The sequence below is a fragment of the Notothenia rossii genome, assembly GCF_949606895.1.
Source record: "Notothenia rossii genome assembly, chromosome: 2".
NCBI lineage: Eukaryota > Metazoa > Chordata > Actinopteri > Perciformes > Nototheniidae > Notothenia > Notothenia rossii.
This window is the reverse complement of record NC_136904.1, coordinates 30,272,027-30,286,268: the sequence shown is the minus strand read 5'-3', so window position 1 is coordinate 30,286,268 and position 14,242 is coordinate 30,272,027. Positions and strand designations below refer to the sequence as shown.

Genomic DNA, 14,242 nt, shown 5'->3' with positions numbered 1-14,242 from the left:
CATTTAAAATTACTAATTTAAACCTCATCAAGAGACATTTATTGCACATATTTGCAATATAAGTATTTAATTTGCTTACGCTTGACTCTCGTGGTTTATGAGATACAGCAGACTGTGGCAAAGTGTGTTCAACTTAACTGATTATGTTTTTTAATACATTTCTGTAATAGTTTAAAGAATAAATGTGTTATTCAAACATAAAGAGAAGCAAGTACATTGGCAACATTTGACTGTGACAGAAGGGCATGTAACAGCTAATCAGAAGTCTAAAATGAGTTTGAAGATTCATATTTAAAGGAATCTTCCTCGTCATTGAGGGGAATTATTTCCCCTTTAGTCAGAACTGAGGTTAACTTTTTTTATATTATAAACAGTGAGGACCATATTCAATATTTGGCTAATATGGTACCTTACCAAAAGTCCTTGGCTCTCTGTGCAGAACCTTCTAAAATTGTGAACATGACATTTTGCCTACTTCAGCCCCTTTTTAACTAATTTGCCCAATTCATTTTCCAAGGTTAACGCAATTTATTCAGTCAGGATGATGGTTGCATGAAATGTGAATAGCTTCCAATTTTGTATTTGTTTTATTTAACCTTTACTTAACCAGAAATTCTAATTGAGATTAAACCTTGCCATGATAGGCAGCAGCACAGTTACAGAACACAAAGTAATAAAAATAATGGAGAACATACTGATAACAATCAGAAACATCATCATTTCTTCAAGGTTGTATCTTCCTGGTCGAATGTACTTATTGTAAGTCGCTTTGGATAAAAGCATCAGCTAAATGAAATGTAGTGTAATGTAATCATCAAAAGCATTTACAGAGATAAGTACAACTGTTGAGAAAGACCAGCTAAGTTCCACCTCAGGTTGCAGATGGTTCCAGGCAAATGAAGCAGTGTAGCTAAAAATAGCTTGAGCTGGATTTAAGCATGATATGACTAGCAATGATTGTCCTGACTCGTCAGTAAAAGGGTATATCACACTATGGTGACATGTATTCATGAAATATTCTGTCAGCTGTCACATTGTGATTCCTGACGGATTAAACTGGCCTAAAATCTTATATATGAATGGCACTTTAAACCGCTTAGTAAGGTGTGAGGTTGTGTTGTTTGTTTGCAACAGCCAGGTCAGGGCTGGATTATGATCATGTTGTCCAAAATGTTAATATTAACAAATACAAAAAGAGAAGATGGGAACCTGAAGAGTTTGAGAATTCAAAACATGAGCATCAGCAAAGCTACATAAAGTGTTATCACATAGTACAATGAAAGTCTGACTGTACAGTTAAGAAAACATAAATGGCCTTAGCTGAGAAACAGAAAGGTCTTCAGTAAAGAAGGTCAAGACAACAGAACAGTGTTTCAACACGAAAATCCTGCACCTGACAGAATCTTCAGATGTAGATACATAAAGGTTTGTGCAGTAGAGTTGTTTACTTCCACACCACTGACCAACCCTAGTTTTTAGAGAACCTTGAGGGACTGTGAATACTCAGTACAACACTCACACAGCTGCTTGGACACGTGTACACAGGGCCTTTTCCCATTGCACCACTCTTGTGATCCCTGTCAGATGTGCTCAGTGTCTCTTTTCAGACCACAAAACTTGCTCTCTTGACCAGGCCAAGTCATCCAATCAGAAGAGGGGTGGTGTGACCTTGTGTGCCCCAGTTGAGGCACTTTTGTAATGGCAGGCACTGAAGGAGTAATTGAATGTCACAATAGCTGACAGCCCTTGTGACAACTTGGGAAAGCACCTGCTGGTAAGAAACATTTTGAAATGAGGATTTCTGAGAGTGAAAAGAGCACAGAGATTGTTCAGAATGAATCACTCAATCCTTGTCAGGTTGTGTGGTGTTGGGTGGTAAACCCCATGTCCAATACATGTAGCCCTTTTTCTCTCTTGGCAGGAATGGAAAATCAAACCATGCAGTGAATAAAACGTACTTTAATTGACATTGATCCAATAGAGTGGTGCAGTGACGTGTCCTAAAACCCGGAAGTAAGCTTCTTCCGGTTCCCTCGACAAAAAAGCAATGCAATTTCTCGAAATAAGGTCTGTAGTTGACACACATTTAAAGGCCCTGACACACCAAACTGACACCAAAGAACACGTCCCGACGGAACACGACTGTTGTGTCGCCTCACGTCTCCTGCTTCTTGGCCAATAGTCGCACTGGAACACACCCCAAAGACTTTAGCCGACGGCCAAGGAGCACGTACGAACTGCGCATGCGTGAGTGCCAATAACTGTCCTTACCAGCAGGCAGCGGTAGTGTGTATTCGTCATTCAAAATAGGCAACAACCAGAAGACAGAGAAGAAGAACAGACTCCGTGATATAAACAAACAACAAATAGCGTGTGCTTTCCATTTTCACTCTCGTCCATCGAAAACATGTCTCGTGCGGTACTGGAGCTATCAGCCATTGGAGTGTTGCTTGCGGAAGACGTTCTTCGTGCCTTCTTAAAGCGTTTGTTTATGTCCCTCACTTCCGTTTCGCTTCTCATGCACTGATTCGCTAGCTGAACAGCCAATCAGAATGATTTATTTGGCCCGACTACCCGACCCGACGCATGGCCGATTCAACATGAAAGGCCATGAAAGGCCAAATAAGGCGTGTCATGGCCGACGGTGCGAGACACACCAAATTGAGTTTGGGCGACAGGGCACGCTTTGTCGTCCGACTAACAAAAACGGCCGATTTCAGCCTGGTGTGTCAGGGCCTTAAGAGACGGATCAAGTTTTGTTCAGCCGGTTAATATCCACATGTCTACTATCATAAATTTAATTGATAGATTTATGATCAACAGATTTATGATCAACAGATTGATGATGTCCTATGACATCATAATGAGGGCATGATGAGTAATGGTACATCCATCATTTATCAAATGTGAAGGACACAGTCTATGCAGCATACAAAGGGCCATTATTAACATTAAAGTATAATTGATTGTGCCAAGGATTGACTGGAATTGATATTCCTAGTATGATGGTTAAACGTGTAGATAACGAGTGAAGGCTTGACATGAGCTATGTGACTTGAATAAAGTTCATCAATGCAGAAATTCAGATACCCTCTTGAGCAAGAAAACACCATTTGGCTGACAGACTAAATTATACACATCTGATATCATTTGCATGCCTAATTGACCTATTTCCCTAATTGAGATTTAATCAGTGGTGATTAAGCAAATAAAACAACTTTTTCTAACAATGGGTTCAATATGTGCCTAAATTGAATTGCCATCCCAAATGGAAGCTAATGCAAATTATGGTTATTTCACTTGCCTCTACTCTTGTTATTGATTCTATTTTGCGTGTATATATATCATTTTAGCTTAAAGCTATGTGTTTAAGGTGTGAATTATTTCCCCCCCCATACTTGTCAGCAATCAATAACACACAGCAGTGAATGAATCACATTTAATCACTCATGGGATCTCTGGGCTCTCTCCACCTGGTTTGACATGATTGTCCCGTGTGCCGGGCCAGTTATTGCTTTGCTCTGTCAACACACCAGAGGCTCTAAATAAACAAGCATGGAAAGGTTCTGTAGTGCAGGAATTGCAATCAATACAGAGTAGTGGTATACTCTGCTGTTTCAGTGCCACCTTCTAGTCAAAGGCCATTACATGAGAATCGATAACTCTATGGCACGCTAGCAACGGGAACACAAGTACTAACAGGGAGACAACATAAATGACAACATTCTCTCAACTTTGGCTTGGGATATGTTATAAAACCACTTACCAGCCCAAAGGGGTAAACAGTTGAGTAAAAACAATGGTCAGTGGAAGCCCACTTTACACATTTTTGGCGGCACCTGGAAGATTGTTGACATCCACCTTAATCCATGTTTTTAAACATATATGTTCACATTTTCTTTTTACCATTTTGATTGTATATGCCTATTTTGTAAATCTGTTTACATGACACATGACTATCAATTTATTGCATAACTGTCTGTCCTGTTGCCATCTTGAGGTTTCTTCCATTTATAGTTTGATTTTCCTTGTATGCTGCAGGGTCTAATGAATGAGGGTGTTGTATGCTCTACACATTGTAGACCCTTGAGACAAATGTGTGATTTTCTATATCGGGCTATACTATGACATTTGATTGATTGATTGGTTAAGCTTACACAAAATGGTATATTACACCTACAGTATACAATGAAATACTCCACTAAAACATCTCTCATACATTAAAGTCCTTATCTCCTTCTTACAGTCCTGCACGATCATAGTGGTGAGTGGTAATGGAGAGTAAAATGGTGCTGCAATGATAGATGCCCAGCCCATTTATTCATAGTCGAGGCACGAGCAGCAATTAAGTAGTCTAAAGTGGGGAAGTCAAGGTGACGCAATGGCAGTAACACAGCCAGCCAGCCAGCCAGCCAGCCAGCAGTGTTTTGTAGCTCCAAAGCCAAATATGATGAGTGTGTTTTCTGACTGGTTCAAAGGAGAACAATCTGAAGACCATCTGAAAGAGATGCTGACATGCAGTATAGTATGCAGTAGGGGTGTAACGGTTCACAGAAGTCACGGTTCGGTTCATACTTCGGTTTGGGGGTCACGGTTCGGTACGGGTTCGGTACAACAAGGAAGAGCAAAAAAAAGTCCCAAATGCATAATATATTTTGCTGTTATTTATTTTTAACAGTAGTGCAAGTTTTGGTATGAAAATAAGGAACTCTAACATTTGGAATCATTAACTGTATTACACAGTTAAAAACAAACCACAAACAGTAACACACACACTCAGATGGCCATATTATTTATAATGGCTGATGTCAAACAAAAAGGTTAAATAAGCTGTACAACTAAAAAGAATGTCTTGAAAATATTTAAATAAATAATAAGAAAGTGTTTCAATCACAATCAATAAAAGGCAATACAGAACTGTATAACATCTCCTGATGTCAAATATAAAATAAATACAATGATAAATATAAAACAAAATAAAATCTGTACCTTTAGGAGCAATGTCTAACATGTGTAATTAACTTGTGAGTGTGTGAGGCTTTTATGCCTAAATAAAGGTACTCAAGCTTTACTCTATTTTCAAGTTTTTCTTCAAAAAGATGAGTTTGTCTACGTTGTCAGTAGTGAGGGCAGATCTGTTGGCGGTAACTATGTCATCTGCCGTCGAGAAAACCCTCTCGCTGGGGACTGAGACTGACTCGGATGTGTTTGATTATGTTTGAGGTGTTACCACTAGCATACCGCACCGCTGTCGAACAACGCCGACACACCGTCCTCGTCCGATCCACCACTCGCACCCCATCATTGTTGTAGTCCACAGGGAACCCAAAATGTTCCCACACACCTGATTTAAAAGAAGCAGGTGGGTCTTCTAGCTCCTGTGTGTTGTGTGAACTCGCCATAGCTACTAACTTTTCTTTCTCATGTATTGTGTTCGTTTTGTTGTGTTTTGTTCTTATTCTTCATTTGTTATTTACGGCGGCTGGCTTGTAGGCGCAATACCGCCCCCTGGACTATATATAGTGTAATACTGCCCTGAGTGACAGACTTTTTTCCCACTCGTAAAAATTTGCCGTGTGACTGCATGTGCCAAACCGTGACGCCCGAACCGTGACGGTATGGGACGAATACGGATACCGGTACACCCCTAGTATGCAGTGATACCAGCTGCCACATACTTATTAAAAATAAACCTGAAGACTTATCTGATGAAACACAGAGGAAATCGTGAAGAATATGCGGGACACAACCCTTTTGAAGTTTATGAGAACTTAAATACTTGTTTCACTGACTTATACTGCAGGGAGTCCAGACTACTGATTGCAGTCATGATTCAAAATCCCTTTTGAATTATGGCGATGATCTTTATCAGCTAAGGCGTTTCTTGCTGCTTAGTTCCTTTGAGTTACCGAACTACAAACAGACTGCTGGCTCGAATGCAAACTTACCTAATTGTTATTACTTTGTGCCAAGGGTTTTAATCTCATTCCATGCCCTCTTTCCTTTGCTTTTTACGAGATGCAGAAGGCCAATTGCTGTAATGCGGCTTTAATACTGAGGAGATAGACGCAGCCCTTTAATTCTGCCTTGTCAAGCTGCAGGGGCAGTGTATTCTAGAATAAACAAGGACAAGCTGTGTTAGGGAGGGATGGCTTCTCAAATGACATAGAATAAAACACCATGGTTTTCTATGGAGTCTTTGTGGGGACTACATACGGATGATTGCATTTGCACGTGTTTGGTAGCTCATATCTGTAAAGCCAAGGATGCCTCTACAGTAGGGATGTGCATCTCCATCACTGAGGCCGATGCGGTGCGCATCTCGATACATTGCCACGATACGATACATTAACGATACATTTGAAACACCAGGCGATGCGATACGATACGATTCACCCCTGTTGCGATACAGTTCGATACGATTTGGTTCAACATTATGCGATTCGGGTCGATACGATGCGATTCAAAACGATGCAAAAATAATGATACTTCAATATGGTACGACAGAGGATTTTTGTTTTATTCCTTATATGCAGCAAATCGTACATTAACAAAAAAGTGCTTTACATATTTGGTAGTGCACATCCCATCATGCCGTTTATTCTTTTACCTTTAAAAGCTCTCCAGAGTACAGTACAATTGTATAACACCTCACAGTTAAACAATGTAAGGATGCATGGCTCATGATTAACAATGTGCAAATAACAGCTACCATAGAGCAATGCCCATACAGCTGCCAGCCTGATGTGCTTACACTCATTCATAGGCTAACTCACCAGTGAGCAGAAAGCAGTGGGTTCTATATGAACAATAAATAATAAAAATAACCTTTCACAAACAGGTATTTCATAACTGCTTACAGTAGGGATGTAACGATATACCGAATATCGCGGTATCGCGGTAAATAAACTTCCCAATACCGTCGTGAGACTGACAAAATCTACCGCGATTTTAAAAAATAATAATTTAAATTTCTTTTTTTTTAAACACTTTTTTTTTTTTAAACCTTTATTTAACCAGGTGGTCCCATTGAGATCATCGATCTCTTTTTCAAGAGAGACCTGTCCAACATGGCAGCAAGTAGGTTACAACATGAAAATAAAACAACAGATAACACAAAAGGACATCGTATTTACAGGGCTACATTTACACACCTAGAGACATTGACAAGTACCAACCATATAGTTATATCTCGCCATGTCAATAAGCCTGGCGTTAGACTTTTTCGCTGTCCGTCATTTTGACGGACAGGATCGTAAAATATCCGTCATAATCCCTTATTACCCGTCGGGTCTGAACAGTTCACGATAGAGCATGCTCGTGAACTGTCAACGGGGGGGCGGTGTTATGCCGTGTGTGCATGCACCTCGCGGGACGCGCACAGCGTGAAGCAAAACCTCCCAGACATGTATTGATCTGTACGGCAAAGTACGGTTTGGGAACTATATCATTTCCTTTTGGAGGGCATGCATAACACGGCATAACACCAGAGCCTCGCTGCGGGGAAACGTTGGCGCTGTTCCGAGTTTGTTCTAATCCGTCAAAATGACAGACTGCTTTCAGATTTTTCCGTCATTGTTAAATAAAATATTCGGTTAACGCGACCACTGCTGTCCCAGCAACATCAGTACCAAGCGAGAGAGTTGTTTCCAGAGCAGGGGATATTGTAAATGCCCAAACACCCCAGCTTATAAATACCTGGAAATGTGGACATTCTCATATTCCTAAAAACCTGTCTGATGATGCTGAGTGAGTGACTAGTGAGTTTGAGTTGAGTTACTTGAAAAACTAAAGTGAAACTTGATTTATTTTATTGCAGGGTCTGATTATTAAATGTCCTTGTTTATTTGTGAGATGCAGTGGCATAAAGAAAATGCTTACTTTGTTTGGTAGTACCAGTAGGTACAAAAACACTGGTTTTCTTGTTCCAGTCTGTTACTGTCACTTTGTTTTTGACACTTTAAAATACTGCTATCCTACAAAAAGGCTGTAAAAATCAGATTTATTATGTAATAAAGAAACATTTTCCGAGTAAAAAAATGTTTTATTGAAAAAAAAAAAAGTATGATATTTTTTTTCTTCCCTTTATTATTCAACCACTCTCTCTGACAGAACACCTCACTGAGTGATTTAACTCATATGTCTAACTTTCAGGTTTCTCTTTTCAGCCGCAGACCCCACATCGCCTCTTTATTTGCGTCGCTAAGTTCCTCAAACTACTTGTGTACTTTAAAGCGGCTCGGCATCGTTAACAATTTGCGAGTGATTTTTCAAGTTGACCGTCTGTAGTATATAGTGCACATATACCATCAGGACGTTACTGATGGGGTGCGGCTGCGGAGTGATACTGTGTACTGCAAGTCCGCATCTAGGACGGATCTATGTACAGTATCATGGCTGTAGACCTGTTAAGTAATAAAGATACCTCATACAAAGGCCTACGGATACCTTATTACTCTCCATGACCTGCAGTCAACTATATAGCATGAAGGACTATTACACCGTCTTTCTTGAACAATCCGAAGTGTTGCCAAACGTTTGATTTGTAGGTATTTTTCGGTGCGCTGTGTTTCTCTTTCTCCTCAACTTCCGTGTGGGTTGATAACTGAGACTCTCGGCCTCCGTAGTGGCGAAGCAAATATCAAAGATCGTCCCTGCTGAGCGTTGACAAGATGAGGGGATTTTATATGAATGAATCGTTTTTTTACCGATGCAAAGACGCTACGCAATCGATGCATCGCGAGTTCAACCCGGTTCAACCCAAACTGTAGCCGATGTGCACTCTTTTAACCGGTGCACTCGCATCTTGAACGTTTATGCCGGTGCACCGATGCGAATCGGTGAATCTTAACATCTCTACTCTACAGCACATGCTAATGATGATGCAATGAAACACTATATCCACCCATAATACAAATAGGATTTCTCATCCATTGATCACAATATATATTTGGGTTGAAAGCCATGTCGTAAAAAATATAGATTATTTTCACCAAGTTTCGACTGCATGGCTCAGCTCTGCGCGGAATGACTCAAATCGCTCTATTTTAGTTTTCCATTAGAAAAGTTTGGATAGTACTACCTGGTACTTTTATTTAAACCATCTCCAAATTAGATGGTCTGATACTTAAAGGTAATCTTAAATCCCTGGAGACCACTCGTTGTTCAGAAAGTATTGTTACTGTCCTATTACGTGATACCGTACACACATTTTTAAATAGCCAACTTCACTCAAAATCAGTGACGAGCCATCAGGGCCCTCTTATATCTTATATCTTATATCTTCTAATATCTTAGGCCCTCTGTGAGGGCCTAAGATATTCTAAAAAATAATATTTGAAAACATTAAAAAATGTAAATATAATTTTTTGTTAAATTTTTCATTAGTTTTAAAATAAATTAGTTTTAAAATAACTTGATTTAATTGTATTTAAAATAATATATCCAAAGAAATAAATCCTTCAAATCTGCCTGTTCAGTTTCAGTTGGAATGTGAAGGGTTAAATGCCGTCTCTGCGAGTTACGGTACGTCCCATAGACTGTATATATAAATGGACGTAGGGTCCGTGACGTCTCCCATAGAATTCTGCAGAGTTGCCGAGAAGCCCTAAGTAGGCGGAGTCGGCCACTAACGGCTCGACAGTGACGTCAGAGTTCAACTCCCGCCTTCTCCAGCCTGCTCCATAGAGGCGGAGCCGAGGCGGGACCTGCTGCCACCGAGCTGGAAGTTCTAGAGCAGGGGTCTCCAACCTTTTTCTAACCGGGAGCTACTTTTGAAAAAAGAAAGTGGCCAAGAGCTACTCATGTTATTTTATATAGATTTCAGTGCACATATCACATTCGTGACTCAAGAGCAGAAACATTAACATTAACATGAATAAACTTGACTTTCTCATGAAGAGAAAAAAAGACAAATAATCACCATGCAATACTGAGTTCTGCTTTAACATCAATAACTACAGTAAACAGTTTTACAGATAAGAGTGCAAAGTTCCTAATTGTAATAATAACATTTCTAGCTCTATAATTTAAATTATTTCAAGCATTTCACAAATTTGTTTCACATGTAAAAGGGGAATATGGCTTGTGCTTTTCTCAACTTGCATCAAGCAAACATATGTCTTCAAACATTCAGTCTGTCACTGCATTGTTGTCTTTCTCCTGACTCAGCTAATGTGACACCTGGCACTGCATAGCATCCACCAGAGCACTGTACTGGGGTGTGTATCCTGACAAATTCACTCTGATTGAGTCATTGAGGTGTTCATCAGTAAGTCTTGTCCTGAATTTGGATTTGATAAAGTTCATATCAGAGAATGCTGATTCACAGCAATATGTTGACCCAAATAAGCAGGACAGTTTCAGTGCAGCAGTTTGAATGTTTTTGAATTTCTCTGGGTCCAATAGCTTCCAGAAATCTTTGTCCATCTGATGTGCTTTCAGCTGAATGTCATTCTGGAGATTGATTATCTCCAGCTCAAACTCTGAAGCACTGAGACTGAAAAGGCTGGCCAGTTGCTCAGACATGTCAGTAACATCCACGATGTTGAATGGGTTAGCAAGGAAACTTGCACAGGGCTCAAGCTGTTTAAAGTCAAGAAACCTGTCCTCAAATTCCTGCCCAAGCTTAGTTAAGCAGTCACAGTACTTTGATAAGTCAAGAAAGCCAGCAGCAGCTTTATTCTCCTGCAGTACTTTTTGAACAGAGGGGAAATTATGCAATTTATTTTCCTTTACTTGCTGGAGATATAGACACAGATTTGCTTTAAAGGCCTTTACAGCACTAATCATGTCACATACTGTTTTGCCATTGCCTTGTAGCTGGAGGTTAAGCTGGTTTAATTTTCCTGTCAGATCAGTCAAAAAGGCCAGGTCAAGTACCCAACCAGCATCAGATAAGATGGAGGTGTCCTCCCCCCTCTCTTCCATGAAGAGCTTTACCTCATTCAGCAAGGAGAGGAAGCGCTGTAGGATTTTCCCTCTACTCAACCACCTCACCTCAGCATGGAGAAGGAGATCTCCATATTCAGCTGACAGTTCCTCAAGAAAAACTTTGAAGCTCCTGTGTTGCTTTGCCTTCGCTCGGATAGAGTTTATTATTTGTATCACAGGTTTCATGACGTGATTGAAGTCCATAACTTTGGCACAAAGTGCTTCTTGGTGAATGATGCAATGGTAACTCAGGAAACGTGGGAAATATGGATCTGACTTACAATTTGCGATAAAACCGTTGTGGCGACCTCTCATAGCCGGGGCTCCATCAGTTGTTATGGATACAAGCTTCTCCATTTGCACGCCTTTATTTATGAAATAATTCTTAATAGAATTATACACGTCCACACCTCTTGTTGTTGTTTTGAGTGGAAGCAGTGTCAGAAATTCCTCTTTCGCCGTAAAATCCTCAAACACCATCCGGATGAACACAGACAGCTGAGCTGTGTCGCTCGCATCCACCGACTCGTCGCACTGTATGGAGAACCACTTGCACCTGACCATGTCCCGCTCCAACTGTCCCATGGCATCCACTGACAGCGCCGACACTCTCCTCGCCACAGTGTTGTTTCCCAGTTGCACATCGTCAATGGCAGACATTATCTCCAACTTGCTCTTGTGGTCTCTGAACAAAGTCTCTGCCATAACAGACATCGCTCCCTTAAGAACACCGCCATCAGTGAAAGCTTTTTTGTTCTTTGCCAAATACTGAGCGACTCGGAACGATGCTTCTGTAGCTAGGCTAGCTTTCTTGGCAGGCTTCGTGAACAATGACTGCTGCCTTTGTAGCGTAGCTTTTAATTGTTGTACCTTCTCAACGCGAAGGCAACTGCCGGCGGGATACTCCTTTGAAAAGTTTTCGTGAAGTTTTGTGAAGTGCCGCTCGACATTTCCCTTCTTCCCCACCGCAACACTCGAGCCACAAATTAAACACACACACTTGTCTTTGATGCTCGTAAATAAAAATTCATGTTCCCACTCGTCATGAAAGTAGTATATTTTAGATTTCTTCTTTGACGGACCTTCCTCAGTTGTCATGACTGCATCTTACATCTCTTTTTCTCTATCTTTCTTACTCTCAAAATATACTACATAAATAAATATGTCTCAACATGTCAACTGCACTTTAGCGCCCTCTGGTGAGCTACTCGGAAAACCTCCGCGAGCTACTGGTAGCTCGCGATCGACGTGTTGGCAACCCCTGTTCTAGAGCTAGCTGAAGCTACCAAGCTAAGCTAACATGCTCCCCATCTGCACACTGCCGTGGCATTTTACGTTTCTAAGGTAAGCGGACATGAAACTATTCAGCAAAACTATAAATAATAATCTAAGTTATTGCGTTTTTAGCATAATACTTCAGAATCGTAAAATCCCTTAACGTTTGTATGCAATTGTGCTGAATTCAACACTGGAATCAAGCAAATATGAATATGTTTGCATGACATTAGTTATTTATATTTTGATATCACTTAATTATACGTTTAATACATTTAAGTCAAGCTAAGGTACATGTGATGGTAGCTAGTTAGTGCTCTTACCTGTGAGGCCTCCTCCAAACAGCATAATAACCAGACTGGAGCTGTGTCCCAATTCAGCGGCCGCATCCTCCTGAGGATGCATTCGGAGACCGCATACGTCACTTCCTCCAAACGAAGGCTGTCCCAATTTAAAAAAAAGACAAGACTCCTCCGAATGCGGCCCGCAAATGCAGCCTTCTTTCCCCAGATTTAGAGGATACATCTGATGTACACGCCGCGGTGTACCATATCCCAGGATGCAACGGGTGACGGTGACGAATGAGTTTTAAAAAAAATATATGGCTTGTAACGTCCCATCAACGGCTACAACGGTTTCAGCTGGATTCGTTTTTAAATGTACTCACTCAAATAGTAAACGACATGAGAGAAAAGTAAACCTATTTAATTTTTGTATTTAAATATACGGGCAATTGGAGATGTCTTCTTTATATTACATACATAAAATAATATGAAGTGAAAATATGTCTAAACCCTGTTTGGTTTTCATATTGTTGGGATTCATTATAAAGCTAATTTATTTATTTAACTGCTTTTGTTATACAAATCTTACTGCAACAATTTTGTTTTGATAGGGAGCAAGGAGCAGACTGCGCAATTTATCCAGATGCGCGGGGAGAATGAAGCCCTCTTCACGGGGGCCTGTTGCGACCTCGGGAAAATAATTTAAACATATTATCAGTGCTTGAATTGGAATAAAAAAGGTGCCAGTACTCTAAATCAGCAACAAGTATTTGGCACAAAGTCATAGTATATCCTATAATGCTGGTGGGTTTGTCTCTTTACTGTATATTTTAGAAAGGCTCACTGTACTTAAACAAAATGACTCAGGGTGCATCTGAGATTAGAGGGGGTGCAGTGGTAAAGTGCTATTTTTATAAGTGGGGAGTGGACCTGACACCCTCTAGTCTAGGGGGGTCCGGGGGCATGCTCCCCCGGGAACATTTTTTTTTAAATATTGAAGTTAGATGCATCAATCTGGTGCACTTTGAGAGCAAAATGAAGAGATATATGGATACCTCTCAACATCCATAATGAAACAACTGTAAACAGATTTACTTTTTCTTTATGGATATAAAAGAAAGTAAAGCTTGACTCCTACTGGCTGGTTAAATGACTCCTCGTCTCTGAGGCCACTACCAGTTTTTTGTGCCATTTTGCTGGATTTATTTGTCAATAGCGTTGCTGCACAAAGTGATAGCCCTCTAGTTTAAATCTACTACCCAAAAAGAAACATATGGAGATGGGTTACTATTTAAAAAAAATTGCAAATCTATTTGATTTTTTTTTAAATGTTGGACTTAAATGCATCAATCTGGTGCATTTTGAGGGGGAAATAAAGAGACTACACCCATATGAAACAAAAATGTATACATTTAAATAATCATAAAATCATAAGTACATGGCCATAACCAATAACATACAATATCCAATATGAAAAAACATTGAAACTTGTTTATTTATTTGTTTTTGGTTCATTTATAGTTGTGAGTGTGTCTGGGCTCCTGAATCGGCCTCTCCTGTCTCCCTCCTCTCCCCCCTGCTCCTCTTTGAGGCAACAGCAAAGACTAGTTTTAGCTCTCAACAAGTTTATCTTACCTTTTTTCACCTAGTTAACATTTTGTTTGTATTATTCATGCATATTTTACTAATCACTACCCCCTCAAATGGAAATATGTGTTTACATAAATGGTGACCGAACCGTTTGAGACCCA

The 14,242-nt window shown here is 40.1% G+C and overlaps 1 long non-coding RNA gene across 1 annotated transcript in view; it reads right to left on the bottom strand.

Moving 5' to 3' along the window:
- The window catches only part of LOC307028638, a 29,976-nt gene extending 16,318 nt beyond the window's left edge, over positions 1 to 13,658 (bottom strand). Inside the window, exon 1 of the long non-coding RNA XR_013805052.1 lies at positions 12,531 to 13,658. This is a non-coding gene — a long non-coding RNA (uncharacterized lncRNA). The remainder of the gene's footprint in view (positions 1 to 12,530) is intronic.
- Positions 13,659 to 14,242: the final 584 nt, after the last annotated feature.